At 39.8% G+C, this 19,849-nt stretch overlaps 2 protein-coding genes across 11 annotated transcripts in view; one reads left to right on the forward strand and one right to left on the reverse strand.

Annotated features, from left to right (window-relative positions):
- NEK1 (NIMA related kinase 1) overlaps positions 1-1,809 on the reverse strand; it is a 149,244-nt gene extending 147,435 nt beyond the window's left edge. For 4 of the 7 annotated variants that reach the window (XM_036314345.1, XM_036314341.1, XM_036314340.1 and 1 more), the window contains exon 1: positions 1,227-1,809. The gene's annotated coding sequence lies outside the window, so the exon portion shown is untranslated. The remainder of the gene's footprint in view (positions 1-1,226) is intronic. The other 3 variants (XM_036314344.1, XM_036314342.1, XM_036314346.1) reach the window with 2 other exon arrangements.
- A 12,317-nt stretch (positions 1,810-14,126) lies between these two features.
- Positions 14,127-19,849, forward strand: part of CLCN3 (chloride voltage-gated channel 3) — an 87,562-nt gene continuing 81,839 nt past the window's right edge. For 2 of the 4 annotated variants that reach the window (XM_036313126.1, XM_036313132.1), the window contains exon 1: positions 14,127-14,651. The gene's annotated coding sequence lies outside the window, so the exon portion shown is untranslated. The remainder of the gene's footprint in view (positions 14,652-19,849) is intronic. The other 2 variants (XM_036313123.1, XM_036313128.1) reach the window with 2 other exon arrangements.

A 19,849-nucleotide genomic window follows, 5' to 3' on the forward strand; every position in this document is an offset into this window, starting at 1 on the left:
CACTTCAGCTATATGGTGGACAGGATGTCCTAAAGGGAAACATGGGTAAAGGAATGTCAATAGATTCCTTATGTTGCTGTCCACAGCTACAATCCATACATATAATTCTCCCAAAATAATAATTACCATTTGGGATTATTGGAGAGGGTCAATTTACCTTCTCAGCAAGGAAAGTCCCCGCTTTATTTTTCCTTACTCAAAAAAGCAGGAAGCAAAGATAAGATTCCTACTAGACTTCCGCCCCCCCAAAAAATATTTGTTTTTCTCCCCCGTAAGTCTATTCAGGCAATAATGAATGGCTTCCCTAGTGGAAACTACCAACATGTAAATAATTTACATTCATGAAATGGGGTCATGATCATGACTTAGAAGGTGGAAGATTAGACAGAATAAAATTTACTTGGAATTCAACGTCAATGTATTATTAAAATGACCTCAGAAGAACTCCTGTGGCCAACTTCCATAAACCTTACTTAACTAATGGTGACTTTTACTGTGCAAAAACCTGTTTTCCCACAAAATAGGCTCCTTACCTTTCACCCAGAACAATGGGCAATTTTAAATGAAGATCTGTGGATCTTCTCACATCAGACAAACCTAAACTAGAAACAAAGGACTACTTCTCTCCATATCTGGCTTCCCTCCATCATCTCTACAATACTGCTGCATCATAAGGAAAGGCTATTATTAGTTTACACTGGATATAACTTTTAATCCTTCATAAATATTTCTGATGTAACTTAGAATGGCAATAATTTTTCTGCTTCTTGATCTTAGAGAATAAAAATTAGGCCTGTATATATGTAAGAAATGAGTTATGAACTCTGAAAGTAGAACTTTTAATGCCTTACATGTGGAAATTATTTCAAATCATGGAAACTGAAACGTAAGATTACAGGCCAACCAGTTGCTACTCATTTTCTAATTAAATTTATGTGTAACTTAAGATTGGAGACAACATATCAGCCTGTAAATGATTGCTTATCCGTACCAAGATTTCTATTACTTTAATAGATTTTTGTTTAAACAATGTCCAATGATTGCTTTGCAATACATATTGCTCCTTAGAGAATTAACACTGTAGTGAGATAGGGGTTATTATTTTTCCGCGCACTTAAGGTATCCATGCAATCTCTACATAAGCAAGTCCACGCAAGGTCTCCTCGTTTCCAACCTGATTTTGCCATTTTGCATACCATTCATTGCTTCCCCCAAGTAAAACTCACCTCACCGACACAGGCCGTTAGTAGGGATAACGGTGATGATCTATGAGCAAAAGTCTAGGTGTAGCAATCTTCCTATGGGACTTAAAGAGGCAGAGGCATCATCCCGCATTTCAAAAATGACATCCTGAAAGAGAAACCGAGTCTCCCACCAGCACTGGCAGCCCACTATGAAGGAGGCAGTGAGACTCCCACGCCTGACAACAGCCTTCGCCTGACCGCTCAGGCTGGACTCGATCCCAACCCGGGCAACGCCCTGTGAGCCAGGTACACACTACCCGGGCGAGAAACCAACTGGTTTCTGAGCCCCTTGGAAACGGCGGGGCGGCAGCAGGGGGAGTGCCTCGGAGGCTGCCTCTCCAACTTCAGAGCGGGTGGCCGGTGGCCGCAGCGGGGTGGGGACGGGCGGCCGTCGGGACTGGGAGGCTACCTGACGGCCACGCCCTCCGGTCTCGCCACACCCGCGCTAGATTCCGGGGTGTGCAGGAAAGTGCTAGGGACCCCGGGCTGAAGACTGCAGCCTAACACCCCTTCAACGCTGGAGCGAGTGCCGAAGGGGGAGCGGTCGGCGCGTCACTGGCGCTGGCGTGTGACGTCAGCGCGCTGAAGCGAGCGCGCAGTGGAGGTGGCTGGGAAAGAGCGGCACGGAGGGGCCCCGAGGGGCGCGGAGGGGCTTGGGCGGGGCCGGGGGCGGGGCCGGGGAGGGAGGGGGCGGAGCCAGGGCGAGGCGGGGCCAGGGCACTGCAGACGGGACTGGTTAAGGGAGCAGCAGGAAAGTTGAAAAGGAAAAAAGGAGTGTATAGTTTGAAGTAGTATGGCAGAAGTTGATTTGAAATAAAGCATACTATAAATTTGTCCCAGACATAAGACACTGCAAAAATAATTTTTTAACCTGAAGACTTTTATTTATTTAAAAATGCCACATTTTGCCCTGATGGGTTTGGCTCAGTGGATAGAGCGTCAGCCCGTGGGCTGAAAGGTCCCAGGTTCGATTCTGGTCAAGGGCATGTACCTTGGTTGTGGGCACATCCCCAGTAGGGAGTGTGCAGGAGGCAGGTGATCGATGTTTCTCTCTTATCGATGTTGCTAACTCTCTATCCCTCTCCCTTCCTCTCTGTAAAAAATAAATAAAATAAAAAATAAATAAATAAAAATGCCACATTTAAAAATATATATTTTTACTGATTTCAGAGAGGAAGGGGGAGAAAGAGACATCAATGATGACAGAGAATCATTATCAGTTGCCTCCTGCACGGCCCCCACTGATCTCCTGGTTCATAGGTGAAGGCTCAACCACTGAACCACACCGGCTGGGTGGGATGCCACATTTTTAAAAGTAATTTTGCTTTAAAAAGCGAGCCTTTTTCTAGTATATTTTGGATGATTAAAACAAAAAAGTAATTTTAAGCCTCGAAAAAAATTTTTAAGTTATAATGTGATATTCTACACCTATACATCTAATGTGTGTATAAATTCATTGTCAGTATATTGAAAGGGGTGGTAGTCTAAGTACCTTTCTTCATTGCAGGACTTTCTAAGATAGAAACATATTTCCTAATAAGGGTGTTGTCCTGGTATTCCTACAGCTAAAGTGACTTATCCCAAGATACTGGAAATTACAAACTTGAAGCGGAAGAAAGATGGTACAACTCCAGGATGTATCTGTTGTACACAAGTTGTATTAGCTTGGAGAGACTTATGATTTTGCCAGAGACCTCAGAGGTCAAATGATTTAGATCTTTACTTCAAAGAAATCTGTATCCTTCCCCTTCATCCCTTTCCCAACACACCAACACCAAGACCTTTGGGTTCTCCTGTGGGTCTTTGATTTAGTCCTGCTTAGAAGACAAACTTGATTCCCACCCAGCATGTACAGTAAATTGAAAGTTTTGGGCTTCTTTGCCAGAAGATGGCACTGTAAGACATTCAGCCTGGCAAACTGGAGAAAATCTGCTTCAGTTGACTTACTCTTTCATCTCCGTGCAAAAGACTTGTTTTCCTCATTTTCTCACTTCTAGGCTAACCTCCTGTGACCCTTCCACCCGTTAGTAAGTAGGAATTTTGGTGACTGAATGCACAATAATTCTAGTTCTACCCACGTCCCTTTGTATAGCAAAGCAACATGAAAACATTTGCTAATTGCTAAAGTAGCAAATTCCTTTTGGCTGTTTTCGTGAAGAATGGTTAGATATCGCCTTAGACAATTATTTTTGCTCCTGTCATAAACTGTTAGTGGGAATTATAAACTGCTACAGTTTTTGTAGAAGGCATGCTAGCAATATGTATATCAGCAACTTCACTTCTAAAAGAAGTAGGTGAAGATGTATTATGAGAATAACCATTATTTTTATAACCAGAAAAAGTAGAAATAATGTGAATTCTAACAATAAGAACTGACTAAACAAATTATAATACATTCAAACAATAGAATATTCTGAAGCCATTAAAAAGGGTCAGCGGGGGGGGGGGGTGAGAAAGAAAGGGGAAAAAAGAATTAAAGAAAAAGGGTCATTGGGATCTATTTTTACTGACAGAAAGATGCCCTTGATATATTGTTGAATCAATAAGGCAAATTACTCTAACCTGGATTAAGAGGATTACCCAATGATTTCCCTTTCTGGTTTTTATACTTACGTAAAGTTTAATATTTTTTTTTCTTTTTACAAGAATATTTGAATGTCTTTGATTCCTTTTATTTAAATATTTTATTGGATTTTTCTTTCAAACAACAAAAAATATCTTTGCTGCTTGCAATAATCCAATAGCACAAGTACACAAAAATAAGGTCTGTAGCCTATCTACCCAAAATCACCCTGTGCTATTCCTACAAGACGCCAATGTTAATAGTTTTACAAATATCTATATTTTTTGTAAGTTCATAAAAACATAAAAGAGCATTTATTAATATATATTTGTTTTAATCTTTTAAAATGAGATTATAGTATACATATTGTTTTGCAACTTACATTTTATTTAACAATATATCACAAATATCTCTAGAGTTCAACTAATTATTTTTTAAAAAATATTATTTTAGTGATTTTTACAGAGAAGAAGGGAGAGGGATAGAGAGTTAGCAACATCGATGAGAGAGAAACATTGATCAACTGCTTCCTGCACACTCCCCACTGAGTATGTGCCCGCAAGCAAGTTACATGCTCTTGACCAGAATCGAACCTGGGACCCTTAAGTCCGCAGACCAACGCTCTGTCCACTGAGCCAAACCAGTTAGGGCTCAACTAATTCTTTTTGGGGGGGGGGGGGTTATTGCTTAAAGTAATACAAAGGGTATTACATATGTGTCCATTTCCCCCCCCCCCCCCGCCCTAGACAGTCCCCTAGCCTCCCCTATCCCCCAGTGTCTTATGTCCATTTGTTATGCTTATATGCATGCATACAAGTCCTTTGGTTGCTCTCTTACCCCCCTACCTCCTGTCCCCCAACCCTCCCCGGCCTTCCCGCTGCAGTTTGACAATCTGTTTGAGGCAGCTCTGCCTCTGTATCTATTATTGTTCAAAAGTTTATAATGGTCTCTATTATCCATGAATGAGTGAGATCATGTGGTATTTTTCCTTCATTGACTGGCTTATTTCACTTAGCATAATGCTCTCCAGTTCCATCCATGCCGTTGCAAATGGTAAGAGTTCCTTCCTTTTTAGAGCAGCATAGTATTCCATCGTGTAGATGCACCACAGTTTTCTAATCCATTCATCTACTGATGGGCACTTAGGCTGTTTCCAGATCTTAGCTATGGTGAATTGTGCTGCTATGAACAAAGGGGTGCATATATCCTTTCTGATTGGTGTTTCTGGTTTCTTGGGATATATTCCTAGAAGAGGGATCACAGGGTCAAATGGGAGTTCCATTTGTAGTTTTTTGAGGAAACTCCATACTGTCTTCCATAGTGGCTGCACCAGTCTGCATTCCCACCAGCAATGCACAAGGGTTCCTTTTTCTCCACATCCTCTCCAGCACTTGTCGTTTGTTGATTTGTTGATGATAGCCAGTCTGACAGGTGTGAGATGGTACCTCATTGTTGTTTTGATTTGCATCTCTCGGATGATTAGTGACTTTGAGCATTGTTTTCATATGTCTCTTGGCTTTCTGAATGTCCTCTTTTGAAAGGTGTCTATTTAGGTCCTTTGCCCAGTTTTTGATTGGATTGTTTATCTTCCTTTTGTTAAGATGTATAAGTTCCCTATAAATTTTGGAGATTAGGCCCTTATCAGATATGACATTGGCAAATATGTTTTCCCACACAGTGGGTTTTCTCGTTGTTTTGTTGATGGTTTCTTTTGCTGTGCAGAAGCTTTTTATTTTGATGTAGTCTCATTTGTTCATTTTCTCTTTAGTTTCAAGTGCCCTAGGAGCTGTATCAGTGAAGAAATTGCTTCGGCATATGTCTGAGATTTTGTTGCCTTTGGATTCTTCTAGAATTTTTATGGTTTCCTGTCGTACATTTAAGTCCTTTATCCATTTTGAGTTTATTTTTGTGTATGGTGTAAGTTGGTGGACTAGTTTCATTTTCTTGCATATATCTGTCCAATTTTCCTAACACCATTTATTGAAGAGACTATCTTGGCTCCATTGTATGTTCTTGCCTCCTTTGTCAAATATTAATTGAGCATCAACTAATTCTTGTTAAGGATATCAACATTCCATGATATAGATGTACCAAAATCTATTAAATAGTATTGCAGGGTCAAAAAGTATGCTTTTTCTTTCTTTCCTTTTACTTGAATAGATACTCCTGTACTTCGGTTATATATTGCTGTGTAACAAACCACCATAAAACTTAGTGGCCTACCACAACAATGATTTATTATTTCCTCACAATTTTGTGGCCAGGAAATAAGGCAGGGTTTTGCTCACTCAGCTTCATGCAGTGGGCAACTATGCTGAACTGGATGGCCTGAGAAGATTCAGTCACATGTCTGGTGCCTTAGTACTCCTCAACTCTTTCTCTCTCCACGTGGGTAGCTTGGGTTGTCACATTATGGTCTTGGGATAGTCATACCTCTTTCATAAAAGCTGGCTTCACATAAGGAAAAATAGAAGGTGCCAGTCTGGCTTCATATAAAGAAAAAAAATAGAAGGTGCCAGTCTTTTTTTAAATCCTCACTCGAGGATATGTGCCATATATATATATTTTTATATATATATATATATATATATATATATATATATATATATATATATATTTATATATACATATATATATTTATATTTATATATAAATTTTCTTTTGGAGCGAGAGAGAGAGAGAGAGAAATGGGAATGTGAGAGAGAAACATCAATGGTTGCCTCCTACATGCACCCCTACCAGGGATCAAACCCCTAACCTAGGTATGTGCCCTGACTGGAAATTGAACCTACAACCTTTTGGTGTATGGGATGACACTCTCAACAACTGAGCCACCCAGCCAGGGCAAAAGTGCCAGTTTTTTAAAGGCTAGGCCAGGGTCACTTCTGCCATATTCTTGGTGAAAACAAGGTTCAAGACCAGGCAAGATTAACAAGAAGGAGTGGGATCAATGTTGGCCTAATTTGTAGACTTATCTGCTACAGCCTGGATTACTTTTTGAAAGTTTAAGAAATTCAAACTCCCAATAGCCTATTTCCACCACCACTGGATGTTTCTCTCTTAATTTTGCAAAAAGTTGGAATTTTTTCCTCTGTGTCTGCCTTTTATATCCCTTGCCCCTTTTCTATTTATCTTTTTACAAATCAATTTGTAGGTGCTATTTGTAAAATATAGAAATGAACCCTTTGACATATTGTGGAACAAATATCTTCTGACAGTCTCTCACTAACATTTGGATATTTTTTATGGTATCTTTGGCCATATAAAAATTTGTACATTTGTATTTGATCAAACCTGGCTCTCTCTCTCTCTCTCTCTTTTTTTTTTTTTTTGGTTTCTCATTTTGCCAAGAAAATATTCTTTCACCCTCAAAGGCATATAAATAATCGTAATGTTCTTGTCTTTTGTTCGATAAGTTCAATGCATATGAAATTTATTTTTGTATAGGATTAACATAGAGAAACTAGCTTTGTATTCTTATGGGGAAAAGCTAGTTATGCAAGAACCATTTATTATATGTGATTTCCTTTTCCACTAATTTGAAATGTAAACTTTATCATATATTAAGTTCACTATTTGTATTTTTATCTACTAATGGATTTCTCTTTCATTTATCACTTTGTCAATTAAAAAAAGAAAAAGTGCCCTGACTAGTGTGGCTCAGTTGGTTGGAGCACTGTCCCATACACTGAAAGGTGGTGGGTTTGATCCCCTATCGGGGAACATATGGGAAGCAACTGATTGATGTTTTTCTCTCTCCCTCCCTCTCTCTAAAATAAATTTTTTTAAAAAAAGAAAAAGTGTTTTTATAATCAAGAAATACTATAACAATATTTTCCATTCTGAAAAAGAAATGCCAACACTAAAATAATTTTTAAAATTTTAATAATTATTTATATTCTTATATATTAAAGATGGTTAAAGTTATACTTGTGGGCCTCTTTTCTGGTAGAAAATAAATAGAAATTCCTTAAATCTTTATTAATAGTGCTTTATACTATCACAAGTGGAAAGGGACTAGCTATATATATAATTAATGTGTTCAAGAGATTTTACAGAAATATATTGTTCTTTATTCACAATGGATTGAACACTATGCAAATTATATGGATGGGCATATTCAAAACATATAGGTATTGTTATTCCTTCTTTCCAGAAAGCAGGCAGCAAGATTAAACAAATTAGAGGATAACAAATTTAAGCAAATAGTGGTAGATTTACAATTGAATATTTTCCTTTTGTGAAGTTATTAAAAGACCACATGTTTGTGTAGGTGTATGTATTTTATCAAATTATCCTGACATACAAGCAATCTTTTGTGATTGAAGAAAAGAAGTCTTTAAACTTTAAATATGAGAAAATGCATGCTCTAAAATCCAGATCTCTTTCAGACATGTAATACATACAAAGAAAAAAAGTGTCTTTACATTTAGGACTCTATCTCTCTACATTCTAACATCTTCGATTTTAAGCCAATTCCTGAAAGCCCATTCTGTCTAACTTTATGTAGTTTGAAGTAATTATTAGCTATATATAGCTTGGATTTGAACTGTAGCTTGGATCTTAATCAGGTAAGCCTACTTCAATATGCAAAGATAAAGGAGTTACCTAATTAGTTCTTCAGTTTTTCACTTTCTGGGTTGGGTCACCTGCAAGAGCTCATGGAAGAGTCAGCTACCTAAAGAGAGAAATAGATCATAACCTATTTTTAGGAAGAATAAAGTAAAACATTGAGTCCTTAGCTGTACAGAGCCTGAAAAAGGAGCCACCTCATGAGACTGAACTGAGGATGTACTTGGTTGAAATGACTGAGAGTCTATCAAGTTCCAATGAGACTTAGATAGTAGTTTTCTAGGAAAGAATCACATGAACCTGGAAGATTATTTGCAACGTCAAAGGCTTCAAATGTAATCAGGAGTACAAATCTTTTCAATATAATTTCACATTCTTTCTCAGGGAAAAAGGCAAAGAACAAGGAAAGGTCATTTTCAATTATTCCCCTGATGCTGGCGGAATCAGGAGGAAATTCCAGACTAGAACTATATCACTATTTTCCTGGTAGAACATCTTAATCCCTTTTCACTCCCTCTTGTCAATGTGTATGAAACATAAGCAATAAAGTCAAAGTTCTTTTTCTGAAACACAAACACACGAAATAGATCTATACATACAGGTTTATTCATTTCTCTGATTTTCTGTAGAACTATGTTGTTGTTTTTTCACGTATGTTTTCAGCTATTATAGGAAACAAACCTACTTCTAGGTTTTTTACTTCAAAGAAAATTTACAGCAACTTGACTGGGGTCAGGGAATAAGAATCCTGTACACCCCCCACTGGGGATCAAGCCCGCAACATGTGCCCTGAACGGGAATCAAACTGTGACCTCCTGGTTCATAGGTCAAAGCTCAACCACTGAGCCAAGCCAGCTGGACCAGAGGGCTTTTAAAAATGCATATAACACCTGTAGTCAAAAGATAATTTATGCAACTTATAGTAGGCAGAATAATGGCCACTCAAAGATATCCCAGCCCCCAGCCCCATCTCTGGAATCTGTATATATGTTAGGTACATGGCAAGGGGGGAATTAAAGTTGCTAATCAACTGACCTTAAAATAGTGAGATAATTCTGGATTATCCAGGTGAGTTCAATGTAATCACAAGGGTCCTTAAAAGTAAGAGTTCAAAATGGTAGGATCTGAGAAGGACTCAAGCCCTAGCTGGTTTGGCTCAACGGATAGAGCACAGCCTATGGACTAAAGGGTCCTGGGTTTGATTTTGGTCAAGGGCACATGCCTGGGTTGGGGGCTCGATCCCCACTAGGGGGCGTGCAGGAGGCAGCCAATCAATTATTCTCTCTCATCATTAATGTTTCTATCTCTCTCTCCCTCTCCCTTCCTCTCTGAAATCAATAAAAATATATTTAAAAAAACACAACTCAACCCACTATAACTTGATTTGAAGATGGAGGAAGGGGGCGATGAGCCAAGATGTGGCCTCTAGAAGCTGCAAAAGTCACAGAAACAGATTCACCCCTAGGACTTCTAGAAGGAAACACAACTCTCCCAACACCTTGATTTTAGCCAGTGAGATTTGTGTTGGAAATCTAACCTGAAGATCTCTAAAAGAATGCATTTTTGCTGTTTTAAGCCACTAAATTTATGGGCTACTAATACAAATGCCTATCCTCTTAAGATCCCAGGAGCAGAGTATGGAGATCAGGTTGACTGGTATATATTTTTGTAATGTGTGGGAAAAGCCCACCGCAGGATCTGTAAAAACTCCTTATTGGGTATTATTTCAGCCCTAGGAAACCCCTTCTTTATCACCCCCCTCCAAGTAAAGGATCTGTAAGAACCCCAATGAACAGGATCCTTTCTGGAACACTTGCTGAGAGGGAATGAGATTCGGCTGGAAGTGCTTATATTAGGGCACATAAGAAAATGTTCCAAGGATCTAGCTGTACTCCTTACTATCTGAAACATCCAAGTCTGTTGAAGAGAAGGTTTACCACCAACAGATTCTCTAACAAAAATACCAGGGGAATTACAGAGAAAGTTCTTCCTCAGATGGAATCTATTGTTTTATCACCAAGCTATCACAGAGCACTTTGTTTAGATTGTCCCATGTCTAATGTAGTGGTTCTGACTGAGTCCTGCTCATTAACTGGGAATACAGTGGGGCCTTGACTTACTTGACTTACGAGTTTTTTGAGATACCAGCTGTCTCTGGGCTGATTTTTTGCATTGAGTTGATAGAGTAATTTGAGTTAACGAGCTCCTTAACGAGCTCGGTCTCGGAATGAATTAAACTCGTAAGTCAAGGCCCCACTGTAATTAGAAATATGCTCACTCAGGCCCAAACTTGGAACAATTAAAACAGAATTTCTGAGAGTGGGGCCCACGCTCCGGTTTTTTTGTTTTTGGTTTTTTGAAGCTCCCTAGACAGTTCTGATGCATAGTTAAGGTTGAGAAATCCTGACAAAATGGTTTTGTATGTCAGAAACAATTGATTTTAAAATAAACAAGTTCTCATGAAGGAATAAGGCAGTGCACAACATTACAGATCCAAATGTATACTAATAAGTAGACTTGTTCTTGCCCACTTATAAGATTCTTGAGATAATCCCCATGTAGGAACTAATACACTACCATAAAAGGATTTATGATTTATTTATAAAAGGATCACAGAAAGCACAGATAATTGATTAACAGACTGTGACTATTGTCTCTCATTCTCAGAGTCTATGTGCCTCTTTCCAAAATTAGGCTATACATCGGCAGTGAGAGAAGAAAATATATGTCTGTAAAATCTCTTGTGAAAAATTCCATTTAGTTTAGAAAATTTTTTTGCTTCTTTTTCAACATTGTTTTCTTAAAAAATAATCTAAGAAACTTGTTCAACAGTTTCCAAGTAAAATAAAATAATATTGTGCTTGGAATTACGACGACTCCGCTAAATCTACCTTGATAAAAGTAATGAAGCTGTCATAAGAAGTTTGACTGCATCATCACCATGGACATAATACCAGCTCTGAAGCCCAGGACTGTATTGTTTGAGAATACTCAATTATTCCCTGGAAAAAAAATAAATAGAATCGACAAAACTCATGTGTTAAGCATGGATAAGTTAAATATCTGTGAGACATAGTAGACAGATAAAGTTAGTAGGGCATATACTTGTGAACATAGAAAATGCTGAAATGACTAAGAGATGCCTAATATTCTTGAGGCACTAAACATACAAGAGGCACTAATTTTCATTAAACATTATATATTTCTTTATAATTAAGGAATATAATTAAACTAAATATTCATGGGACATTCAACATTCACAGGCCTTAGTTCTGCCACTCAGTGGTGACAATCATACTGTGTCCCACACGCCCTGCTCAAGAAGTGCAAAACCTGCACTTGCTCAACAGTTTACTTGGCAAGCTACATCTGTGGCCAGATATTCTTGCCCTGAATCTCTCCAATTGAGTCAGAGTGTGTCATTGGCACCTCCCATCCTTGGTCCCTTGCTCAAACCCCAACTCTGGTCCAATTACAATTGCATCAACAGGAAGGCTAATGTGCCAACAAGAAAGACAGGACATATGAACATTGCATAATCACAGGTTTCAATTCAAATCTTTCCATCTCATTTGTACCCTGTCGTGTATTTTCTTTCTCTTTGCTTCTCATGATGTTTTAGCGTTTCTTTCCATGACTTCTAGGATAGCTCATCTGGTAGTATATATGGAGGGTCTCAATGCATGGAGGTAATTTCTCAAAAAACATGAAGCAGGTAATATCTGGGTATTACTCAGCACTGTATGTTATAAAAAATTATTTTAAAAAAATTTTGATTGTAGAGAGGGAGAGGGAGAGGGAGAGATAAACATAATTCGGTTGCCTCCCATAGGTACCCAACCTGAGCATGTGGCTTGACTGGGAATGGAATTGGCAACCTTCGGTGCACGTAACTAGCTCAACCAACTGAGCCACACCGGCCAGGGCAATACAAGATTAAAAAAAAAATAAAATTCTTTTACCTGGTATCCTATAATTTTCAAAGCTTTACACTCAAAAGAATGTCTCTCTTTGAGTGTACATTTTCCTGGCAACAAGAAACAGAATCCCTAATTTTGGCAGGTTCTAAGATATGTCCTTAGAAGGCCTTTTAATCTTTAGGCTTTCCAAATAAATTAGATTAACAGTTTTTAGAATATTTGTCATAGTGGGTATAGTTTATTTTAATTGCAAGAAGCTGAATATTTTGATCCTGGAAAGATCACTTGAAAGGCCCTCTGATTACTGTACATACTGGATGACTAGACCTCATTGTTCCAGGATTAGTAGCAAGACCTTTTGGTGTTTTTTGCCAACTTGTTTAAGTGGCCTAACCTGAGATTCAGAGTTAGGGAAACCTACTGCGTAAACCCCTGTATTTTATGTGAGGCTAGTGACAGGGAAGGGCAAAGGGGGTTCTGAAATAAAGTTACACTGAGAAAAACCGGATTTATGGGTTGGTGGTGGTCCTGAATCAGAAAGTGAACGTGAATTGAGTGACCTGAATCTGCGAGGTTATCAGCGAGTGGAAACAGATGAGCTGAAAAAGCAAGTGCTCAAGCCTCTTATGGCATAAAAACCCTCTTGGGTGAGGGTGTCACAAAGGAGATTTCCTTTTCTCAACCCCTGCGCCCCCCCCAAAACACCCCTCACCCCCAAACCACTTCCTATAATGGGGAAGAAAGGGGCACATTTTCATCACCTGTGGCAGGTGACTGTGCATTTGAGAACAGTGACTCCACCTTCCTTTCTACTACTTTTTGAACTGGAATGCCTACAACTATTACCTTATGCCTGCCCAACCACTATAATTTTAGGGGTATTGGGAGCAGATTAACTTGGCCCTTTAGTTTCACAGGGGATAATGATATTCTGATTGTGTTGCAGACATTGTTAGTCTTAGCAGATGCATGTAAAAGTACATAGGGTTAAGGTAGCATAATGTCTGCATCCTACTTTCACATGCTTCAGGGGGGGAAAAATACCCCCAAATATAGATGACACAAACATAGAATTTTTGAATCTAGGTGACTGATCCTGTCAAACCCACGATGAAAACCCTTCAAGATCATATTCAGTTGTTATGTGCAAGTTGAATTTACACTTGAAAACATAATTCTTATCTATTTTCTCCGAAATACGTAATTTGCAAGCACTGTTTCTGAAAACGCATAATGGCTAAATTCGGGCTATCGGTTTTCTTTCCATGCATGTCAGGCACATCACCGGCGAGGCGACCCCACTGCACTCCCTGCCTGTGACCTACACGCACAGGCAGCACGGGCTGCTGGTCTCCATTCCAAGGCCCAATGTCGCTCGATCTAAGTGCGAATTAAGCGCTTGTCCGCGGCGGCTTTTGCTTTTCAGTTCTGGGACCGACGTTCGCCGGCGCTTCACGCGCAGCTCCGGGGCACGTCGCCGGCGTGGAAGCGGAGCTTCGCGAGGACGCGGGGGCAGGCGCCAGTCTGCGGCCTTCGGAGACGGCTTCTCCGGCGACCGCCTCCATCCTTCCCCGAGGTCAGCAGCGGGGCAAACAGCAAAGTCAGGGTGACGCGCAGGAAGAGCTTCACACCCTGCGCGGCCCCGCAGTGCCCGCCAGCTCGTCCGCCGCGTCTCCCGGCGCCCCGCCCCTCCCCTCCTCGCCCCGCCCACCACTCCCTCATTGCCCAATAGGCGCCGACGCGGCTACAACCGTGGCCGGAGGAGGAGCTGTTGGGGCGGCCGGACGCTGAACGGCCGTTCACGTCGACGCGGTGACGTCACGCGTCGACGCACCTGTCGGGAGCTCCGGATTCCTGCTGCTTTTCTTCCCCTTCCGTGGGTCGGGGACTGTCTGGTCCGCAGCCTGCAGCTCCTTTTCCGTAGTCAACATTCGTCCGGGACCGCGTGTGGAGGAAGGAGGGTGTGGTGGATTGAAAGCCATTCTACTTCGTTCCCGAGTTAGACCATTGGGTGTAGTGGTAGTCTCTTAAGAGGGAAGTGATGCTGGAGATTTTTATTTCTAATTGTGGGTAGAGAAACAGGTTGACTCTAGGGCCCAAAGCAAGCGGGTTTAACTTATTGCTGTTCCCGTGTTGGAAGGAGGACCCAGATAAAAGTCCCCCCTGGCAGAATTTCCGTAGCCTCGTCCGTAGAAAAGGCCAGGTGTCTTCAATTGCGCTCGTTTGGGTTGTGTTAAGCTTCACCAGGCGGAGCTCCCAGGGTTTAGCTAGGTTTTCGGTTGGAAACAGATGCAGAATCCTAAGGCAGCGCAGGAAACGGCCACCGGTTTTGCTATGCCTCTGAGCTGCAAGGTGAGTTGCATTCTGTGAGTGAACATTTGTGAGCTGCCCTGTTCACGGGTTTTGGGTCAACTTGGACACCAGGGCTGTCATTTGGATTATCGTATAATAGATTTACCTGCATAATGTTAAATCCACCCTAATTAGATGTGTACCCTCGAACAGTCTGTAAGATTTCACCTGTTTTGTCCAGGAAACGTCGAAGGATTTTTGAATAGAATGGAAGTAGTTTCCAGGAAAAGATGAAATTGGAACTCAGAGAGTGGGATTTACTTTCGCTAAATTTGCGCACATTTAAAGTAAATATCGGTTTATTTTTCTTTTTAGTTTAGGTTTATGTGTATGTCAAGACGCAGTTTGTGTGTATATATAAAACGTTGGCGTTTTGATCTTAAACTTGGACCAGAAGCTTCTTGAGACTCTCAAATTAATTTTGCATATGCTTTATTTGTATAGCATTTTAAAACTGGAGCACATAGAAGGTAATATACATACACACTATGCGTATTTGTTAGAATTGAATCAACAGTGACCATACCATTTCTTTTTTTCGAATTCAAAAGTTCAATTTTGTGAACTATAAACTTTCTATGCAATTCAGTTACTGCACCATCATTGTGGCTTGTGTCATTGATTGTTGAATCTTCCCAGAAAGGCTTTTCTTTTCATCTCCAAAAGTTAATGTAGCAGATTTGTTTCTTGATGAGGTCTTTATGGGAGTAATTTAACTGATGTCAGTTTTATGTGCCTTTGTGAGTAACTAGAAAATACTGTGTAGCTCAAGAGTACATAAAGGAGTTAAAATGCTAATGTATATATTGTTGACTTTCATCGTAAAAGCTGCTGATTGCATAGAATGGCTAGAAAAACAAGTATGATCTACAGAGAGTTTCTCAGATTGAGTATGCTGTTATAACCTCTGGTTAATAGAAACAGCCATGGTTGGCAGAATATATGACAAATTTCATTCCACTCCCACATTCTACCTCCCACACTCTTCAAAGACTTTTTTTATGGCATAGCTTACATACAATATATTTTTTTTCAGTGATTCTACATTTGTATTCCTTATGTGATCCCCACATGTCTATGTCTAATAACTCAAAAGACTTTGATTCTTTGTTTGAAAAAAGGGTCAAGTGATTTTAAGATGAATGTTTAGTACGTAGATCGTTACTTGTGTTTTCAATCATGTTACTCATTAGGAATGTAAATATTTGACCAGGTTTTGCATACATATAGTTCAGAGGAAACAGAGTCGCTGAGGTTATGATCTTGTTAGTAAATTGGCTCTTTTCCAGGTCATGTTGGTGGTAGGCTTTCCATTTCCTGTTGTGACATGTTGGTAATAATTTTCAGACCGCTCAGGAAGTGATCTCTGTGGTGGGTAAGATATCAAAGCAGTATTCTGTGGGTTTTGGCCACTATGACTACTTTGAAGAACTTTCAGCTGAGTTTCTAGTCAAACTTATCAGCAGTGATCTAAAACATATAATATGACATAGTAAGTGTTAATATTTATTGAGTGAATTCTGTGATTCAGGATCTTTCCTAAGTAGTTTTTGTAGATTATCTCAATTCTCACACCAACTCCATGAAGTAGGTACTTTCCAGTGTTCCCATTATACAGATGTGGAAACTGAGGCATATAGAATTTAATTAATTTTCCCAAGGCCTCAGTAAGTGTCAGAACTGAGACTGAAGCCTGGCATGACTTCAGAGCTCTTGCTCGAAATGCAGGTAGGACCAATTAAAATCCTAGAAGAAGAAAAAGGATAGGAGGGATGGCTTGATAGGTCCATTGCTTTTTCCAATTATAAAAGTGATGTAAAATTACAGAAACTCTGGAAAATCTTTTTTTTTTTTTCTTTGAAACTCTCATTCTACTATAATAAACCCTGTTTTGGCATTTTTTTATATGAACATTCACATGTGTATATGAACATTGCAGCAATGATTCATTTTGATTCTTAAAGATAAATGTTCCTGCCCTGGCTGGTTTGGCTCAGTGGATAGAGCGTTGGCATGCGGACTGAAGGGTCCCAGGTTTGATTTCAGTCAAGGGCATGTACCTTGGTTTCGGGCACATCCCCAGTAGGGGGTGTGTAGCAGGCAGCTGATGGATGTTTCTCATTGATGTTTCTAACTCTATCCCTCTCCCTTCCTCTCTGTAAAATATCAATAAAATATATTTCTTAAAAAAAGATAAATGTTCCTTAGTTAAGTACAAAATAGAAGATGAACCCATGTGGGGAAACTGCCTATTTGCATTGCTGAAATATGGAGAGATTTAATCTGCAACTTTGACTTGAACAAAATTAAATAAATATGTTTCTTGACCTTAGGGGAAGTAGTTGATAGTTTGTCTTGTAAAATCATGAAAATTATTTGGTTTTCAAAGTATACGCCTTCCATAGCATCTTTTTGTTGGATTTTTTGTTTACCTTTATTTTTTGTTATAGTCTGAGCCTTATATTTGTGTGTGTTTTTCCTTTTAAAATAATCTAGCATTTAACTTTTGAATGACTAAAATTTTTATGAATGTAGGACATTTTCTTCAGAGCTGACAGGTTACTTCCGTTAGCAGTTATCCATGCATACTTTTTTGAAGAAAGATGTGTATGGCATAGCAATTCAGGCATCTGGCTAACAGAATTAACAGGATAAAATATCAAGTAGTATTACTTTTGAGAGTAGTCAGTTTCTTGTCAGATGTTATATGGGTTGACAATTTGCATCAGAATAAATTCTTGCTATTGTGATGTTCCAATCTTAGTTTCATGATGTTATATGGGATTGAGGGGTCATTCCTGGGTAAAATAAACTTGAGACACTTTGCATAAATTTTGATTATAAAGTTAATTTTTACTAGTTTTTTTTTTCAAGAACCTTACTTATGCTGTTAGCCGTTATAATTCTAGATGGGGATATACTTTATCACCCGTGCTTATTTGACCATGAAACCTTTTACTGGACTTGTGTTCTGTGCACATACTCATCTGCAGATATATTTTTGCCTTCTTGGCTCCATAGCTTAACTCATGCCAATAATTTTGATTCAGTTAACCTCTTCTCTTCTCCCATCTCTGCCCCATAAAATCCTACTTACCTTTTAAGGTCCAACTCACATGTGTCTCTTCCAAAGAAGGCTTCTCATCCTCAGATACAGTGGAATGTGGTCTTTTCTCTGACCTCTTATAACAGTTCTTCTGTCCTCTGTGACATCTGTCATGTATTGCCTTTTATTATGTGGATATATAGTAATTTATGGAAAATATTACATCCCTTTTGAGGACAGTATGTAAAGTAATTTATTCTGAAGGTTACTGAAAGCCGCAAACCCTATACTAATATGCCATTAATCAATAAAAATTGTTTATATTTTGTACAATTTCTGGTATATTAGTAGTTGTTCTATAAACAGAGAATGAATAAATTATGGTTTAAATTTGTTGTCATATTTTTATATTTGACCTGTACTTAGCACATACATTTCTTGAAATACTTATGTGAAAATGTTTCTTACATATAGTCAGTTTCACTTCCCTGCCATCATTGCTCTTGAGACTTTTATCCATCACTTTAGTTGCAGACATTTGGAATTGTCATTTTGGGGTGGATGGGTGGTATGGATTTTAATTTCTTTCACTCAGATTGTGCATACTTTTCTGTCAGTTTACTAGCCAGCCAGATACCTTTGACATTTAGTCATGGTCCTCAGTTCTGACTGGTCTTCTTTATGAGTGAGACAAAATTTTGTTTCAAGCTATGAAAAATTAGTGTACCACGTCAGGCTGTTAGCCACTTAGCCACCCATTTCCAAGGTCTTTCTGTTTCTGTGCTCTATCCCCAACCCCCATTCTGGTGGTGTACTGCTTTGTGTTTGCAGTTTGGGAACTTAGATTACATTCCCTTCATCGTTGTATAACCTTGAATAGGTTGTATAATTCTACAGTTGAAAAGAACATTCTGGTCTTGAGGCCTGTAAGCTGTAGGAGAAAAACATTTGTTTCTTTTAGCAATTTTGAATTAATTAGTCAAGTCAGAAAGTTAGCAGATACCTTAGATTTCTTCTTCACCGTTCCCACATTTTAGTTAACACATTCTCTTAAATATGTCTCAAAATGCGTTCTACTCCTCCATATTGGTCTTATTTCAGTACTAGAGGCCTGGTGCACGACATTCATGCACTGGGGAGGGTGGGGGTGTCCCTCAGCCCAGCCTGCACCCTCTCGCAGCTCGGGACCCCTCGGGGTCCATAGTGCTGCTGCAGAGGTGAGAGAGGCTCCCGCCACCGCCGCCTGGTGAGGCTCCAGTCACAAGGGCATGTTTAGTTCCAGTCAAGGGCATGTACCTCAGTTGCAGGCTTAATTTCCAGCCCCCATTCAGGATGCTCCCCATCTGTGAGCCCAGCTTCTGGCTGAGCGGTGCTCCCCCTGTGGGAACGCACTGACCACCAGGGGGCAACTCCTGCATTGAGTATCTGCCCCTTGGTGGTCAGTGTGTGTCATAGTGACTAGTCGTTCCGCCATTCAGTCGATTTGCATATTAGCCTTTTATTATATCGGATGCCCTCGCTATCTTATGTTTAGAACTAGAGGCCTGGTGCACGAAATTCATGCACTGGTAGGGTCCCTAGGCCTGGCTGGCAATCAGGGCCGATTGGGGCCTTCCTTCCCCCAGCTGCTGCTGCTGGCCGGGGCCTTCCTTCATTTTGCACCACCCCCTAGTGGTAAGCGCACATCATAGTGAGCGGTCGAACTCCCGGGGGGACAATTTGCATATTAGCCTTTTATTATATAGGAGGATTGTTCAATGGTGTACTAGAATAAGGGTTACCTAACTTTTCTCCTTATCTTTAGTCTTTCAGTCTCTTGCCCTTCTAATCTGTCTTTGACACTGCTGCTAGAATTGGTCTACTAAAATTTATATCTGATCATGTGGTTTCTTTTTTAAAACTCTTAGTGGTTTCCCATGTGTATAATGAGTAAATAAGTTCCTTAGCATGACATGAGCCCCTTCTTTTTTGTTTGTTTGTTAATCCTCACCCAAGGATATGTTTTCCATTGATTTTTAGAGAGGTTAAAGGGAGGGAGAGACAGAGAGAAACATCGATGGGAGAGAGGCACATTGATTGGTTGCCTCTTGCAGGCATCCTGAATGGGGAATCCTGGAAATTAAGCCTGCAACCGAGGTACATGCCCTTGACT

Source organism: Myotis myotis, unplaced genomic scaffold (assembly GCF_014108235.1).
Source record: "Myotis myotis isolate mMyoMyo1 unplaced genomic scaffold, mMyoMyo1.p scaffold_m19_p_6, whole genome shotgun sequence".
Classification (NCBI taxonomy): domain Eukaryota; kingdom Metazoa; phylum Chordata; class Mammalia; order Chiroptera; family Vespertilionidae; genus Myotis; species Myotis myotis.